Here is a 17509-nt window from a genome sequence, read left to right as displayed (position 1 = left end):
CATATTTGCAATTCAGGACAGCGAGTGCCTCGGCGGGGGGGAGAACTTGCGAATGGTGGTGTTCCCGTGGATCTGCTGCCGTCATCCTTCGAGGCTGCGTTGGCCATGGTTTTGCAAGGTGCTGCCTGAGGAATTCTGGTGAATCTTGTAGATGCCGGGGAATGAATGACCCTGCCGCCGCCGCTGTCCCCGATCACCGGGAGAAACCTCTCTGCAGTCGACCTGACGTGCGTGGCTCCGGCCCGTGCCATCTGATTGGTCGTCAGCGCGACCTACGCGGCTACGTAACAGATGACAGAAAAGCACGGGGAAAGCACAGCGACTGCTGCAGAGTGATCTTCCGGTCTGGTTGGATATCTTGGAAGGAAGGTAGACGGTAAGGGAATAAAGGAACTTTGAATATCATCAAACTGATGGAAAGGATAGTCGGCAAATATGACCTCCACCGTTGGAGTATTAATGTGCTATCGCTTCTCGGCCTTTTGGCTTGGAATATGTGTAGTTTCTGTTCTTATCAGTTTAATCGCTGATATCTCCCGAAGGTGGGAGTGTTTGTATTAAATGGATTTTTGGAGCAGGGAGATGGCTTAAGGGCTTGCTCTGTCCTCTCCATGTATCAGCCTGGTATTGCAGTGTTTCCAGGAATGGTGCACCCAACGCTTACCCAAGTTCAAAAGCAGGTGAATGCAATGTGAATCTCTTGCCTTTGCTAGTTTGCCGTGTTGATGGCAGTCAGTGATTGTTGCATCTATTGTCTTTTCAGTTGCAGGAAACTATCGTCTTTGTTACGGGTTTTCTGTCTTATGAACCTGCTCTGCAGTTACCTGATGAAGGTGCAGCACGCTGAAAGCCAGGACAGGGTAACCCCAACGTGCTACAGGGAACATTCTGGAACCAGGGCCTGCCAGGAAGGTAACTTGCCAATTTGAATGAATGGATTTGCCCTTGTCTGCCGTTTTGGGCTTCTGCGGTCGTTCTTGGAACGTATCCCACCGATGGTACGGCGGTGGCGGGGGTGGGGTGACTGCTGTAATTTCAAAGAACCCCGTTGGGCTGAAACCTGGTGTTGTGGATTTTTAACACAGTCAAATCAGGTTGTGGGATCCCATGACTCAGCCAATGTCAAATGGCTATCAGATCAGCCCCCACAGCCCCGGCCCAACCCCCCCCCCCCCCCCCCCCACCCCCGAGGCAACAAATTTATCCTAATATTTTCTTGAACAAGAAAGAAATGTCTTTAGTCTGTTTCCTGAATAGAGTGAAACCCCCATCTCTGTTTGTTTCTTCGCAAACTACTGTACGGAAGCGACCTGCTTTAGTAGCTACGTCTGTACGTAAAGATTATTCACGCAGACGATCGCCCAAGGCTGGAACTGGCTTCAGCTCCCTGGTGCCACCAGGCAGCCGTACTAACCACTGATCCACTGTGCCACCCGTACGATTTGGAACGATTTGTCATCATTTGCGGTGCAAGTAGCGAAACAGTTGTCAGTTTGTCAACTGGGTCGGATTATATGTTGTCAGCGATCTGCAGCAATGTGAACGGAGATGTCGAATCGAGCTGCTGGTGGTGATGAGGCGCGCTTGCAGCGTGACATGTTTACACGGGAGATCAGCTCCCTCCCCATTCTCCACAGAGAGTCGGATACAAGTAGAGAGGATATTGAAAGTGGACGATAAAGAAAGGGTGCACGGACGTAATTCGCTTTTCGCAACTTTTCGGATTGATGCGGAATGCCGAGGAGCGAATCCTGTACGTGAGGGAAACGATGATTGGCATTTATGGGCAAGCTACACCAACACAAGGGGAGGCAATGAATAGGATCTTTCCGTCAAGGCCAACATTTCTCGCCCATGCCGAGATCAGCCTGGTGGTGAGCTGCTCTCTCGAACCGCTGCAGTCCAAGTGCTGTCGGTAGCCCCGCGATGCTGTTTGGGCGGGGATTCCCGATTTTGACCCGGTAACACCGGAGGAACAAGGACATATTTGCAATTCAGGACAGCGAGTGCCTCGGCGGGGGGAGAACTTGCGAATGGTGGTGTTCCCGTGGATCTGCTGCCGTCATCCTTCGAGGCTGCGTTGGCCATGGGTTTGCAAGGTGCTGCCTGAGGAATTCTGGTGAATCTTGTAGATGCCGGGAATGAATGACCCTGCCGCCGCCGCTGTCCCCGATCACCGGGAGAAACCTCTCTGCAGTCGACCTGACGTGCGTGGCTCCGGCCCGTGCCATCTGATTGGTCGTCAGCGCGACCTACGCGGCTACGTAACAGATGGACAGAAAAGCACGGGGAAAGCACAGCGACTGCTGCAGAGTGATCTTCCGGTCTGGTTGGATATCTTGGAAGGAAGGTAGACGGTAAGGGAATAAAGGAACTTTGAATATCATCAAACTGATGGAAAGGATAGTCGGCAAATATGACCTCCACCGTTGAGTATTAATGTGCTATCGCTTCTCGGCCTTTTGGCTTGGAATATGTGTAGTTTCTGTTCTTATCAGTTTAATCGCTGATATCTCCCGAAGGTGGAGTGTTTGTATTAAATGGATTTTTGGAGCAGGGAGATGGCTTAAGGGCTTGCTCTGTCCTCTCCATGTATCAGCCTGGTATTGCAGTGTTTCCAGGAATGGTGCACCCAACGCTTACCCAAGTTCAAAAGCAGGTGAATGCAATGTGAATCTCTTGCCTTTGCTAGTTTGCCGTGTTGATGGCAGTCAGTGATTGTTGCATCTATTGTCTTTTCAGTTGCAGGAAACTATCGTCTTTTGTTACGGGTTTTCTGTCTTATGAACCTGCTCTGCAGTTACCTGATGAAGGTGCAGCACGCTGAAAGCCAGGACAGGGTAACCCCAACGTGCTACAGGGAACATTCTGGAACCAGGGGCCTGCCAGGAAGGTAACTTGCCAATTTAATGAATGGATTTGCCCTTGTCTGCCGTTTTGGGCTTCTGCGGTCGTTCTTGGAACGTATCCCACCGATGGTACGGCGGTGGCGGGGGGTGGGTGACTGCTGTAATTTCAAAGAACCCCGTTGGGCTGAAACCTGGTGTTGTGGGATTTTTAACACAGTCAAATCAGGTTGTGGGATCCCATGACTCAGCCAATGTCAAATGGCTATCAGATCAGCCCCCACAGCCCCTTCCCAACCCCCCCACCCCCGAGGCAACAAATTTATCCTAATATTTTCTTGAACAAGGAAGAAATGTCTTTAGTCTGTTTCCTGAATAGAGTGAAACCCCCATCTCTGTTTGTTTCTTCGCAAACTACTGTACGGAAGCGACCTGCTTTAGTAGCTACGTCTGTACGTAAAGATTATTCACGCAGACGATCGCCCAAGGCTGGAACTGGCTTCAGCTCCCTGGTGCCACCAGGCAGCCGTACTAACCACTGATCCACTGTGCCACCCGTACGATTTGGAACGATTTGTCATCATTTGCGGTGCAAGTAGCGAAACAGTTGTCAGTTTGTCAACTGGTCGGATTATAATGTTGTCAGCGATCTGCAGCAATGTGAACGGAGATGTCGAATCGAGCTGCTGGTGGTGATGAGGCGCTTGCAGCGTGACATGTTTACACGGGGAGATCAGCTCCCTCCCCATTCTCCACAGAGAGTCGGATACAAGTAGAGAGGATATTGAAAGTGGACGATAAAGAAAGGGTGCACGGACGTAATTCGCTTTTCGCAACTTTTCGGATTGATGCGGAATGCCGAGGAGCGAATCCTGTACGTGAGGGAAACGATGATTGGCATTTATGGGCAAGCTACACCAACACAAGGGAGGCAATGAATAGGATCTTTCCGTCAAGGCCAACATTTCTCGCCCATGCCGAGATCAGCCTGGTGGTGAGCTGCTCTCTCGAACCGCTGCAGTCCAAGTGCTGTCGTAGCCCCGCGATGCTGTTTGGGCGGGGATTCCCGATTTTGACCCGGTAACACCGGAGGAACAAGACATATTTGCAATTCAGGACAGCGAGTGCCTCGGCGGGGGGAGAACTTGCGAATGGTGGTGTTCCCGTGGATCTGCTGCCGTCATCCTTCGAGGCTGCGTTGGCCATGGGTTTGCAAGGTGCTGCCTGAGGAATTCGGGTGAATCTTGTAGATGCCGGGGAATGAATGACCCTGCCGCCGCCGCTGTCCCCGATCACCGGGAGAAACCTCTCTGCAGTCGACCTGACGTGCGGTGGCTCCGGCCCGTGCCATCTGATTGGTCGTCAGCGCGACCTACGCGGCTACGTAACAGATGACAGAAAAGCACGGGGAAAGCACAGCGACTGCTGCAGAGTGATCTTCCGGTCTGGTTGGATATCTTGGAAGGAAGGTAGACGGTAAGGGAATAAAGGAACTTTGAATATCATCAAACTGATGGAAAGGATAGTCGGCAAATATGACCTCCACCGTTGGAGTATTAATGTGCTATCGCTTCTCGGCCTTTGGCTTGGAATATGTGTAGTTTCTGTTCTTATCAGTTTAATCGCTGATATCTCCCGAAGGTGGAGTGTTTGTATTAAATGGATTTTTGGAGCAGGGAGATGGCTTAAGGGCTTGCTCTGTCCTCTCCATGTATCAGCCTGGTATTGCAGTGTTTCCAGAATGGTGCACCCAACGCTTACCCAAGTTCAAAAGCAGGTGAATGCAATGTGAATCTCTTGCCTTTGCTAGTTTGCCGTGTTGATGGCAGTCAGTGATTGTTGCATCTATTGTCTTTTCAGTTGCAGGAAACTATCGTCTTTTGTTACGGGTTTGCTGTCTTATGAACCTGCTCTGCAGTTACCTGATGAAGGTGCAGCACGCTGAAAGCCAGGACAGGGGTAACCCCAACGTGCTACAGGGAACATTCTGGAACCAGGGCCTGCCAGGAAGGTAACTTGCCAATTTGAATGAATGGATTTGCCCTTGTCTGCCGTTTGGGCTTCTGCGGTCGTTCTTGGAACGTATCCCACCGATGGTACGGCGGTGGCGGGGGTGGGGTGACTGCTGTAATTTCAAAGAACCCCGTTGGGCTGAAACCTGGTGTTGTGGGATTTTTAACACAGTCAAATCAGGTTGTGGGATCCCATGACTCAGCCAATGTCAAATGGCTATCAGATCAGCCCCCACAGCCCCTTCCCAACCCCCCCGCCTCCCCCCCCACCCCCGAGGCAACAAATTTATCCTAATATTTTCTTGAACAAGGAAGAAATGTCTTTAGTCTGTTTCCTGAATAGAGTGAAACCCCCATCTCTGTTTGTTTCTTCGCAAACTACTGTACGGAAGCGACCTGCTTTAGTAGCTACGTCTGTACGTAAAGATTATACACGCAGACGATCGCCCAAGGCTTGAACTGGCTTCAGCTCCCTGGTGCCACAGGCAGCCGTACTAACCACTGAACCACTGTGCCACCCGTACGATTTGGAACGATTTGTCATCAATTGCGGTGCAAGTAGCGAAACAGTTGTCAGTTTGTCAACTGGTCGGATTATAATGTTGTCAGCGATCTGCAGCAATGTGAACGGAGATGTCGAATCGAGCTGCTGGTGGTGATGAGGCGCGCTTGCAGCGTGACATGTTTACACGGGGAGATCAGCTCCCTCCCCATTCTCCACAGAGAGTCGGATACAAGTAGAGAGGATATTGAAAGTGGACGATAAAGAAAGGGTGCACGGACGTAATTCGCTTTTCGCAACTTTTCGGATTGATGCGGAATGCCGAGGAGCGAATCCTGTACGTGAGGGAAACGATGATTGGCATTTATGGGCAAGCTACACCAACACAAGGGAGGCAATGAATAGGATCTTTCCGTCAAGGCCAACATTTCTCGCCCATGCCGAGATCAGCCTGGTGGTGAGCTGCTCTCTCGAACCGCTGCAGTCCAAGTGCTGTCGTAGCCCCGCGATGCTGTTTGGGTGGGGATTCCCGATTTTGACCCGGTAACACCGGAGGAACAAGGACATATTTGCAATTCAGGACAGCGAGTGCCTCGGCGGGGGGGAGAACTTGCGAATGGTGGTGTTCCCGTGGATCTGCTGCCGTCATCCTTCGAGGCTGCGTTGGCCATGGGTTTGCAAGGTGCTGCCTGAGGAATTCTGGTGAATCTTGTAGATGCCGGGGAATGAATGACCCTGCCGCCGCCGCTGTCCCCGATCACCGGAGAAACCTCTCTGCAGTCGACCTGACGTGCGGTGGCTCCGGCCCGTGCCATCTGATTGGTCGTCAGCGCGACCTACGCGGCTACGTAACAGATGACAGAAAAGCACGGGGAAAGCACAGCGACTGCTGCAGAGTGATCTTCCGGTCTGGTTGGATATCTTGGAAGGAAGGTAGACGGTAAGGGAATAAAGGAACTTTGAATATCATCAAACTGATGGAAAGGATAGTCGGCAAATATGACCTCCACCGTTGGAGTATTAATGTGCTATCGCTTCTCGGCCTTTTGGCTTGGAATATGTGTAGTTTCTGTTCTTATCAGTTTAATCGCTGATATCTCCCGAAGGTGGGAGTGTTTGTATTAAATGGATTTTTGGAGCAGGGAGATGGCTTAAGGGCTTGCTCTGTCCTCTCCATGTATCAGCCTGGTATTGCAGTGTTTCCAGGAATGGTGCACCCAACGCTTACCCAAGTTCAAAAGCAGGTGAATGCAATGTGAATCTCTTGCCTTTGCTAGTTTGCCGTGTTGATGGCAGTCAGTGATTGTTGCATCTATTGTCTTTTCAGTTGCAGGAAACTATCGTCTTTTGTTACGGGTTTTCTGTCTTATGAACCTGCTCTGCAGTTACCTGATGAAGGTGCAGCACGCTGAAAGCCAGGACAGGGTAACCCCAACGTGCTACAGGGAACATTCTGGAACCAGGGGCCTGCCAGGAAGGTAACTTGCCAATTTGAATGAATGGATTTGCCCTTGTCTGCCGTTTTGGGCTTCTGCGGTCGTTCTTGGAACGTATCCCACCGATGGTACGGCGGTGGCGGGGGTGGGGTGACTGCTGTAATTTCAAAGAACCCCGTTGGGCTGAAACCTGGTGTTGTGGGATTTTTAACACAGTCAAATCAGGTTGTGGGATCCCATGACTCAGCAAATGTCAAATGGCTATCAGATCAGCCCCCACAGCCCCTTCCCAACCCCCCCGCCTCCCCCCCCCCACCCCGAGGCAACAAATTTATCCTAATATTTTCTTGAACAAGGAAGAAATGTCTTTAGTCTGTTTCCTGAATAGAGTGAAACCCCCATCTCTGTTTGTTTCTTCGCAAACTACTGTACGGAAGCGACCTGCTTTAGTAGCTACGTCTGTACGTAAAGATTATTCACGCAGACGATCGCCCAAGGCTGGAACTGGCTTCAGCTCCCTGGTGCCACCAGGCAGCCGTACTAACCACTGATCCACTGTGCCACCCGTACGATTTGGAACGATTTGTCATCATTTGCGGTGCAAGTAGCGAAACAGTTGTCAGTTTGTCAACTGGGTCGGATTATAATGTTGTCAGCGATCTGCAGCAATGTGAACGGAGATGTCGAATCGAGCTGCTGGTGGTGATGAGGCGCGCTTGCAGCGTGACATGTTTACACGGGGAGATCAGCTCCCTCCCCATTCTCCACAGAGAGTCGGATACAAGTAGAGAGGATATTGAAAGTGGACGATAAAGAAAGGGTGCACGGACGTAATTCGCTTTTCGCAACTTTTCGGATTGATGCGGAATGCCGAGGAGCGAATCCTGTACGTGAGGGAAACGATGATTGGCATTTATGGGCAAGCTACACCAACACAAGGGAGGCAATGAATAGGATCTTTCCGTCAAGGCCAACATTTCTCGCCCATGCCGAGATCAGCCTGGTGGTGAGCTGCTCTCTCGAACCGCTGCAGTCCAAGTGCTGTCGGTAGCCCCGCGATGCTGTTTGGGCGGGGATTCCCGATTTTGACCCGGTAACACCGGAGGAACAAGGACATATTTGCAATTCAGGACAGCGAGTGCCTCGGCGGGGGAGAGAACTTGCGAATGGTGGTGTTCCCGTGGATCTGCTGCCGTCATCCTTCGAGGCTGCGTTGGCCATGGGTTTGCAAGGTGCTGCCTGAGGAATTCTGTGAATCTTGTAGATGCCGGGGAATGAATGACCCTGCCGCCGCCGCTGTCCCCGATCACCGGAGAAACCTCTCTGCAGTCGACCTGACGTGCGGTGGCTCCGGCCCGTGCCATCTGATTGGTCGTCAGCGCGACCTACGCGGCTACGTAACAGATGGACAGAAAAGCACGGGGAAAGCACAGCGACTGCTGCAGAGTGATCTTCCGGTCTGGTTGGATATCTTGGAAGGAAGGTAGACGGTAAGGGAATAAAGGAACTTTGAATATCATCAAACTGATGGAAAGGATAGTCGGCAAATATGACCTCCACCGTTGGAGTATTAATGTGCTATCGCTTCTCGGCCTTTTGGCTTGGAATATGTGTAGTTTCTGTTCTTATCAGTTTAATCGCTGATATCTCCCGAAGGTGGGAGTGTTTGTATTAAATGGATTTTTGGAGCAGGGAGATGGCTTAAGGGCTTGCTCTGTCCTCTCCATGTATCAGCCTGGTATTGCAGTGTTTCCAGGAATGGTGCACCCAACGCTTACCCAAGTTCAAAAGCAGGTGAATGCAATGTGAATCTCTTGCCTTTGCTAGTTTGCCGTGTTGATGGCAGTCAGTGATTGTTGCATCTATTGTCTTTTCAGTTGCAGGAAACTATCGTCTTTTGTTACGGGTTTTCTGTCTTATGAACCTGCTCTGCAGTTACCTGATGAAGGTGCAGCACGCTGAAAGCCAGGACAGGGGTAACCCCAACGTGCTACAGGGAACATTCTGGAACCAGGGGCCTGCCAGGAAGGTAACTTGCCAATTTGAATGAATGGATTTGCCCTTGTCTGCCGTTTTGGGCTTCTGCGGTCGTTCTTGGAACGTATCCCACCGATGGTACGGCGGTGGCGGGGGGTGGGTGACTGCTGTAATTTCAAAGAACCCCGTTGGGCTGAAACCTGGTGTTGTGGGATTTTTAACACAGTCAAATCAGGTTGTGGGATCCCATGACTCAGCCAATGTCAAATGGCTATCAGATCAGCCCCCACAGCCCCTTCCCAACCCCCCCGCCTCCCCCCCCACCCCCGAGGCAACAAATTTATCCTAATATTTTCTTGAACAAGGAAGAAATGTCTTTAGTCTGTTTCCTGAATAGAGTGAAACCCCCATCTCTGTTTGTTTCTTCGCAAACTACTGTACGGAAGCGACCTGCTTTAGTAGCTACGTCTGTACGTAAAGATTATTCACGCAGACGATCGCCCAAGGCTGGAACTGGCTTCAGCTCCCTGGTGCCACCAGGCAGCCGTACTAACCACTGATCCACTGTGCCACCCGTACGATTTGGAACGATTTGTCATCATTTGCGGTGCAAGTAGCGAAACAGTTGTCAGTTTGTCAACTGGGTCGGATTATAATGTTGTCAGCGATCTGCAGCAATGTGAACGGAGATGTCGAATCGAGCTGCTGGTGGTGATGAGGCGCGCTTGCAGCGTGACATGTTTACACGGGGAGATCAGCTCCCTCCCCATTCTCCACAGAGAGTCGGATACAAGTAGAGAGGATATTGAAAGTGGACGATAAAGAAAGGGTGCACGGACGTAATTCGCTTTTCGCAACTTTTCGGATTGATGCGGAATGCCGAGGAGCGAATCCTGTACGTGAGGGAAACGATGATTGGCATTTATGGGCAAGCTACACCAACACAAGGGAGGCAATGAATAGGATCTTTCCGTCAAGGCCAACATTTCTCGCCCATGCCGAGATCAGCCTGGTGGTGAGCTGCTCTCTCGAACCGCTGCAGTCCAAGTGCTGTCGGTAGCCCCGCGATGCTGTTTGGGCGGGGATTCCCGATTTTGACCCGGTAACACCGGAGGAACAAGGACATATTTGCAATTCAGGACAGCGAGTGCCTCGGCGGGGGGAGAACTTGCGAATGGTGGTGTTCCCGTGGATCTGCTGCCGTCATCCTTCGAGGCTGCGTTGGCCATGGGTTTGCAAGGTGCTGCCTGAGGAATTCTGGTGAATCTTGTAGATGCCGGGGGAATGAATGACCCTGCCGCCGCCGCTGTCCCCGATCACCGGGAGAAACCTCTCTGCAGTCGACCTGACGTGCGGTGGCTCCGGCCCGTGCCATCTGATTGGTCGTCAGCGCGACCTACGCGGCTACGTAACAGATGGACAGAAAAGCACGGGGAAAGCACAGCGACTGCTGCAGAGTGATCTTCCGGTCTGGTTGGATATCTTGGAAGGAAGGTAGACGGTAAGGGAATAAAGGAACTTTGAATATCATCAAACTGATGGAAAGGATAGTCGGCAAATATGACCTCCACCGTTGGAGTATTAATGTGCTATCGCTTCTCGGCCTTTTGGCTTGGAATATGTGTAGTTTCTGTTCTTATCAGTTTAATCGCTGATATCTCCCGAAGGTGGAGTGTTTGTATTAAATGGATTTTTGGAGCAGGGAGATGGCTTAAGGGCTTGCTCTGTCCTCTCCATGTATCAGCCTGGTATTGCAGTGTTTCCAGGAATGGTGCACCCAACGCTTACCCAAGTTCAAAAGCAGGTGAATGCAATGTGAATCTCTTGCCTTTGCTAGTTTGCCGTGTTGATGGCAGTCAGTGATTGTTGCATCTATTGTCTTTTCAGTTGCAGGAAACTATCGTCTTTTGTTACGGGTTTTCTGTCTTATGAACCTGCTCTGCAGTTACCTGATGAAGGTGCAGCACGCTGAAAGCCAGGACAGGGGTAACCCCAACGTGCTACAGGGAACATTCTGGAACCAGGGGCCTGCCAGGAAGGTAACTTGCCAATTTGAATGAATGGATTTGCCCTTGTCTGCCGTTTTGGGCTTCTGCGGTCGTTCTTGGAACGTATCCCACCGATGGTACGGCGGTGGCGGGGGGTGGGTGACTGCTGTAATTTCAAAGAACCCCGTTGGGCTGAAACCTGGTGTTGTGGGATTTTTAACACAGTCAAATCAGGTTGTGGGATCCCATGACTCAGCCAATGTCAAATGGCTATCAGATCAGCCCCCACAGCCCCTTCCCAACCCCCCCGCCTCCCCCCCCACCCCCGAGGCAACAAATTTATCCTAATATTTTCTTGAACAAGGAAGAAATGTCTTTAGTCTGTTTCCTGAATAGAGTGAAACCCCCATCTCTGTTTGTTTCTTCGCAAACTACTGTACGGAAGCGACCTGCTTTAGTAGCTACGTCTGTACGTAAAGATTATTCACGCAGACGATCGCCCAAGGCTGGAACTGGCTTCAGCTCCCTGGTGCCACCAGGCAGCCGTACTAACCACTGATCCACTGTGCCACCCGTACGATTTGGAACGATTTGTCATCATTTGCGGTGCAAGTAGCGAAACAGTTGTCAGTTTGTCAACTGGGTCGGATTATAATGTTGTCAGCGATCTGCAGCAATGTGAACGGAGATGTCGAATCGAGCTGCTGGTGGTGATGAGGCGCGCTTGCAGCGTGACATGTTTACACGGGGAGATCAGCTCCCTCCCCATTCTCCACAGAGAGTCGGATACAAGTAGAGAGGATATTGAAAGTGGACGATAAAGAAAGGGTGCACGGACGTAATTCGCTTTTCGCAACTTTTCGGATTGATGCGGAATGCCGAGGAGCGAATCCTGTACGTGAGGGAAACGATGATTGGCATTTATGGGCAAGCTACACCAACACAAGGGGAGGCAATGAATAGGATCTTTCCGTCAAGGCCAACATTTCTCGCCCATGCCGAGATCAGCCTGGTGGTGAGCTGCTCTCTCGAACCGCTGCAGTCCAAGTGCTGTCGGTAGCCCCGCGATGCTGTTTGGGCGGGGATTCCCGATTTTGACCCGGTAACACCGGAGGAACAAGGACATATTTGCAATTCAGGACAGCGAGTGCCTCGGCGGGGGGGGAGAACTTGCGAATGGTGGTGTTCCCGTGGATCTGCTGCCGTCATCCTTCGAGGCTGCGTTGGCCATGGGTTTGCAAGGTGCTGCCTGAGGAATTCTGGTGAATCTTGTAGATGCCGGGGGAATGAATGACCCTGCCGCCGCCGCTGTCCCCGATCACCGGGAGAAACCTCTCTGCAGTCGACCTGACGTGCGGTGGCTCCGGCCCGTGCCATCTGATTGGTCGTCAGCGCGACCTACGCGGCTACGTAACAGATGGACAGAAAAGCACGGGGAAAGCACAGCGACTGCTGCAGAGTGATCTTCCGGTCTGGTTGGATATCTTGGAAGGAAGGTAGACGGTAAGGGAATAAAGGAACTTTGAATATCATCAAACTGATGGAAAGGATAGTCGGCAAATATGACCTCCACCGTTGGAGTATTAATGTGCTATCGCTTCTCGGCCTTTTGGCTTGGAATATGTGTAGTTTCTGTTCTTATCAGTTTAATCGCTGATATCTCCCGAAGGTGGGAGTGTTTGTATTAAATGGATTTTTGGAGCAGGGAGATGGCTTAAGGGCTTGCTCTGTCCTCTCCATGTATCAGCCTGGTATTGCAGTGTTTCCAGGAATGGTGCACCCAACGCTTACCCAAGTTCAAAAGCAGGTGAATGCAATGTGAATCTCTTGCCTTTGCTAGTTTGCCGTGTTGATGGCAGTCAGTGATTGTTGCATCTATTGTCTTTTCAGTTGCAGGAAACTATCGTCTTTTGTTACGGGTTTTCTGTCTTATGAACCTGCTCTGCAGTTACCTGATGAAGGTGCAGCACGCTGAAAGCCAGGACAGGGGTAACCCCAACGTGCTACAGGGAACATTCTGGAACCAGGGGCCTGCCAGGAAGGTAACTTGCCAATTTGAATGAATGGATTTGCCCTTGTCTGCCGTTTTGGGCTTCTGCGGTCGTTCTTGGAACGTATCCCACCGATGGTACGGCGGTGGCGGGGGGTGGGGTGACTGCTGTAATTTCAAAGAACCCCGTTGGGCTGAAACCTGGTGTTGTGGGATTTTTAACACAGTCAAATCAGGTTGTGGGATCCATGACTCAGCCAATGTCAAATGGCTATCAGATCAGCCCCCACAGCCCCTTCCCAACCCCCCCGCCTCCCCCCCCACCCCCGAGGCAACAAATTTATCCTAATATTTTCTTGAACAAGAAAGAAATGTCTTTAGTCTGTTTCCTGAATAGAGTGAAACCCCATCTCTGTTTGTTTCTTCGCAAACTACTGTACGGAAGCGACCTGCTTTAGTAGCTACGTCTGTACGTAAAGATTATTCACGCAGACGATCGCCCAAGGCTGGAACTGGCTTCAGCTCCCTGGTGCCACCAGGCAGCCGTACTAACCACTGATCCACTGTGCCACCCGTACGATTTGGAACGATTTGTCATCATTTGCGGTGCAAGTAGCGAAACAGTTGTCAGTTTGTCAACTGGGTCGGATTATAATGTTGTCAGCGATCTGCAGCAATGTGAACGGAGATGTCGAATCGAGCTGCTGGTGGTGATGAGGCGCGCTTGCAGCGTGACATGTTTACACGGGGAGATCAGCTCCCTCCCCATTCTCCACAGAGAGTCGGATACAAGTAGAGAGGATATTGAAAGTGGACGATAAAGAAAGGGTGCACGGACGTAATTCGCTTTTCGCAACTTTTCGGATTGATGCGGAATGCCGAGGAGCGAATCCTGTACGTGAGGGAAACGATGATTGGCATTTATGGGCAAGCTACACCAACACAAGGGGAGGCAATGAATAGGATCTTTCCGTCAAGGCCAACATTTCTCGCCCATGCCGAGATCAGCCTGGTGGTGAGCTGCTCTCTCGAACCGCTGCAGTCCAAGTGCTGTCGGTAGCCCCGCGATGCTGTTTGGGCGGGGATTCCCGATTTTGACCCGGTAACACCGGAGGAACAAGGACATATTTGCAATTCAGGACAGCGAGTGCCTCGGCGGGGGAGAACTTGCGAATGGTGGTGTTCCCGTGGATCTGCTGCCGTCATCCTTCGAGGCTGCGTTGGCCATGGGTTTGCAAGGTGCTGCCTGAGGAATTCTGGTGAATCTTGTATGATGCCGGGGGAATGAATGACCCTGCCGCCGCCGCTGTCCCCGATCACCGGGAGAAACCTCTCTGCAGTCGACCTGACGTGCGGTGGCTCCGGCCCGTGCCATCTGATTGGTCGTCAGCGCGACCTACGCGGCTACGTAACAGAAAAGCACGGGGAAAGCACAGCGACTGCTGCAGAGTGATCTTCCGGTCTGGTTGGATATCTTGGAAGGAAGGTAGACGGTAAGGGAATAAAGGAACTTTGAATATCATCAAACTGATGGAAAGGATAGTCGGCAAATATGACCTCCACCGTTGGAGTATTAATGTGCTATCGCTTCTCGGCCTTTTGGCTTGGAATATGTGTAGTTTCTGTTCTTATCAGTTTAATCGCTGATATCTCCCGAAGGTGGGAGTGTTTGTATTAAATGGATTTTTGGAGCAGGGAGATGGCTTAAGGGCTTGCTCTGTCCTCTCCATGTATCAGCCTGGTATTGCAGTGTTTCCAGGAATGGTGCACCCAACGCTTACCCAAGTTCAAAAGCAGGTGAATGCAATGTGAATCTCTTGCCTTTGCTAGTTTGCCGTGTTGATGGCAGTCAGTGATTGTTGCATCTATTGTCTTTTCAGTTGCAGGAAACTATCGTCTTTTGTTACGGGTTTTCTGTCTTATGAACCTGCTCTGCAGTTACCTGATGAAGGTGCAGCACGCTGAAAGCCAGGACAGGGGTAACCCCAACGTGCTACAGGGAACATTCTGGAACCAGGGGCCTGCCAGGAAGGTAACTTGCCAATTTGAATGAATGGATTTGCCCTTGTCTGCCGTTTTGGGCTTCTGCGGTCGTTCTTGGAACGTATCCCACCGATGGTACGGCGGTGGCGGGGGGTGGGGTGACTGCTGTAATTTCAAAGAACCCCGTTGGGCTGAAACCTGGTGTTGTGGGATTTTTAACACAGTCAAATCAGGTTGTGGGATCCCATGACTCAGCCAATGTCAAATGGCTATCAGATCAGCCCCCACAGCCCCTTCCCAACCCCCCCGCCTCCCCCCCCCCCCCGAGGCAACAAATTTATCCTAATATTTTCTTGAACAAGAAAGAAATGTCTTTAGTCTGTTTCCTGAATAGAGTGAAACCCCCATCTCTGTTTGTTTCTTCGCAAACTACTGTACGGAAGCGACCTGCTTTAGTAGCTACGTCTGTACGTAAAGATTATTCACGCAGACGATCGCCCAAGGCTGGAACTGGCTTCAGCTCCCTGGTGCCACCAGGCAGCCGTACTAACCACTGATCCACTGTGCCACCCGTACGATTTGGAACGATTTGTCATCATTTGCGGTGCAAGTAGCGAAACAGTTGTCAGTTTGTCAACTGGGTCGGATTATAATGTTGTCAGCGATCTGCAGCAATGTGAACGGAGATGTCGAATCGAGCTGCTGGTGGTGATGAGGCGCGCTTGCAGCGTGACATGTTTACACGGGGAGATCAGCTCCCTCCCCATTCTCCACAGAGAGTCGGATACAAGTAGAGAGGATATTGAAAGTGGACGATAAAGAAAGGGTGCACGGACGTAATTCGCTTTTCGCAACTTTTCGGATTGATGCGGAATGCCGAGGAGCGAATCCTGTACGTGAGGGAAACGATGATTGGCATTTATGGGCAAGCTACACCAACACAAGGGGAGGCAATGAATAGGATCTTTCCGTCAAGGCCAACATTTCTCGCCCATGCCGAGATCAGCCTGGTGGTGAGCTGCTCTCTCGAACCGCTGCAGAAGGCTGTCGGTAGCCCCGCGATGCTGTTTGGGCGGGGATTCCCGATTTTGACCCGTTAACACCGGAGGAACAAGGACATATTTGCAATTCAGGACAGCGAGTGCCTCGGCCGGGGGAGAACTTGCGAATGGTGGTGTTCCCGTGGATCTGCTGCCGTCATCCTTCGAGGCTGCGTTGGCCATGGGTTTGCAAGGTGCTGCCTGAGGAATTCTGGTGAATCTTGTAGATGCCGGGGGAATGAATGACCCTGGGGGAATGAATGACCCTGCCGCCGCCGCTGTCCCCGATCACCGGGAGAAACCTCTCTGCAGTCGACCTGACGTGCGGTGGCTCCGGCCCGTGCCATCTGATTGGTCGTCAGCGCGACCTACGCGGCTACGTAACAGAAAGCACGGGGAAAGCACAGCGACTGCTGCAGAGTGATCTTCCGGTCTGGTTGGATATCTTGGAAGGAAGGTAGACGGTAAGGGAATAAAGGAACTTTGAATATCATCAAACTGATGGAAAGGATAGTCGGCAAATATGACCTCCACCGTTGGAGTATTAATGTGCTATCGCTTCTCGGCCTTTTGGCTTGGAATATGTGTAGTTTCTGTTCTTATCAGTTTAATCGCTGATATCTCCCGAAGGTGGGAGTGTTTGTATTAAATGGATTTTTGGAGCAGGGAGATGGCTTAAGGGCTTGCTCTGTCCTCTCCATGTATCAGCCTGGTATTGCAGTGTTTCCAGGAATGGTGCACCCAACGCTTACCCAAGTTCAAAAGCAGGTGAATGCAATGTGAATCTCTTGCCTTTGCTAGTTTGCCGTGTTGATGGCAGTCAGTGATTGTTGCATCTATTGTCTTTTCAGTTGCAGGAAACTATCGTCTTTTGTTACGGGTTTTCTGTCTTATGAACCTGCTCTGCAGTTACCTGATGAAGGTGCAGCACGCTGAAAGCCAGGACAGGGGTAACCCCAACGTGCTACAGGGAACATTCTGGAACCAGGGGCCTGCCAGGAAGGTAACTTGCCAATTTGAATGAATGGATTTGCCCTTGTCTGCCGTTTTGGGCTTCTGCGGTCGTTCTTGGAACGTATCCCACCGATGGTACGGCGGTGGCGGGGGGTGGGGTGACTGCTGTAATTTCAAAGAACCCCGTTGGGCTGAAACCTGGTGTTGTGGGATTTTTAACACAGTCAAATCAGGTTGTGGGATCCCATGACTCAGCCAATGTCAAATGGCTATCAGATCAGCCCCCACAGCCCCTTCCCAACCCCCCCGCCTCCCCCCCCAACCCCGAGGCAACAAATTTATCCTAATATTTTCTTGAACAAGAAAGAAATGTCTTTAGTCTGTTTCCTGAATAGAGTGAAACCCCCATCTCTGTTTGTTTCTTCGCAAACTACTGTACGGAAGCGACCTGCTTTAGTAGCTACGTCTGTACGTAAAGATTATTCACGCAGACGATCGCCCAAGGCTGGAACTGGCTTCAGCTCCCTGGTGCCACCAGGCAGCCGTACTAACCACTGATCCACTGTGCCACCCGTACGATTTGGAACGATTTGTCATCATTTGCGGTGCAAGTAGCGAAACAGTTGTCAGTTTGTCAACTGGGTCGGATTATAATGTTGTCAGCGATCTGCAGCAATGTGAACGGAGATGTCGAATCGAGCTGCTGGTGGTGATGAGGCGCGCTTGCAGCGTGACATGTTTACACGGGGAGATCAGCTCCCTCCCCATTCTCCACAGAGAG

The 17509-nt window shown here is 51.2% G+C and overlaps 9 non-coding genes across 9 annotated transcripts; all 9 read left to right on the top strand.

Moving 5' to 3' along the window:
* The first annotated feature begins 466 nt into the window (after positions 1–466).
* On the top strand, positions 467–658 carry LOC132809805 (U2 spliceosomal RNA). Its single transcript, XR_009642551.1, has one exon. It is a non-coding gene; the product is annotated as a U2 spliceosomal RNA (small nuclear RNA).
* Positions 659–2446: 1788 nt separating this feature from the next.
* On the top strand, positions 2447–2637 carry LOC132809807 (U2 spliceosomal RNA). Its single transcript, XR_009642553.1, has one exon. It is a non-coding gene; the product is annotated as a U2 spliceosomal RNA (small nuclear RNA).
* A 1775-nt stretch (positions 2638–4412) lies between these two features.
* On the top strand, positions 4413–4601 carry LOC132809762 (U2 spliceosomal RNA). The gene has a single exon (XR_009642508.1). It is a non-coding gene; the product is annotated as a U2 spliceosomal RNA (small nuclear RNA).
* Positions 4602–6390: 1789 nt separating this feature from the next.
* LOC132809804 (U2 spliceosomal RNA) lies at positions 6391–6582 on the top strand. The gene has a single exon (XR_009642550.1). It is a non-coding gene; the product is annotated as a U2 spliceosomal RNA (small nuclear RNA).
* Positions 6583–8376: 1794 nt separating this feature from the next.
* On the top strand, positions 8377–8568 carry LOC132809803 (U2 spliceosomal RNA). The gene has a single exon (XR_009642549.1). It is a non-coding gene; the product is annotated as a U2 spliceosomal RNA (small nuclear RNA).
* Positions 8569–10364: 1796 nt separating this feature from the next.
* Positions 10365–10555, top strand: LOC132809806 (U2 spliceosomal RNA). The gene has a single exon (XR_009642552.1). It is a non-coding gene; the product is annotated as a U2 spliceosomal RNA (small nuclear RNA).
* A 1799-nt stretch (positions 10556–12354) lies between these two features.
* LOC132809802 (U2 spliceosomal RNA) lies at positions 12355–12546 on the top strand. Its single transcript, XR_009642547.1, has one exon. It is a non-coding gene; the product is annotated as a U2 spliceosomal RNA (small nuclear RNA).
* Positions 12547–14334: 1788 nt separating this feature from the next.
* On the top strand, positions 14335–14526 carry LOC132809801 (U2 spliceosomal RNA). Its single transcript, XR_009642546.1, has one exon. It is a non-coding gene; the product is annotated as a U2 spliceosomal RNA (small nuclear RNA).
* A 1802-nt stretch (positions 14527–16328) lies between these two features.
* LOC132809800 (U2 spliceosomal RNA) lies at positions 16329–16520 on the top strand. The gene has a single exon (XR_009642545.1). It is a non-coding gene; the product is annotated as a U2 spliceosomal RNA (small nuclear RNA).
* Positions 16521–17509: the final 989 nt, after the last annotated feature.

Source organism: Hemiscyllium ocellatum, unplaced genomic scaffold (genome assembly GCF_020745735.1).
Source record: "Hemiscyllium ocellatum isolate sHemOce1 unplaced genomic scaffold, sHemOce1.pat.X.cur. scaffold_1333_pat_ctg1, whole genome shotgun sequence".
NCBI lineage: Eukaryota > Metazoa > Chordata > Chondrichthyes > Orectolobiformes > Hemiscylliidae > Hemiscyllium > Hemiscyllium ocellatum.
Note: the sequence above shows the minus strand (reverse complement) of the source record. Positions and strands in the feature narration are given on the sequence as shown.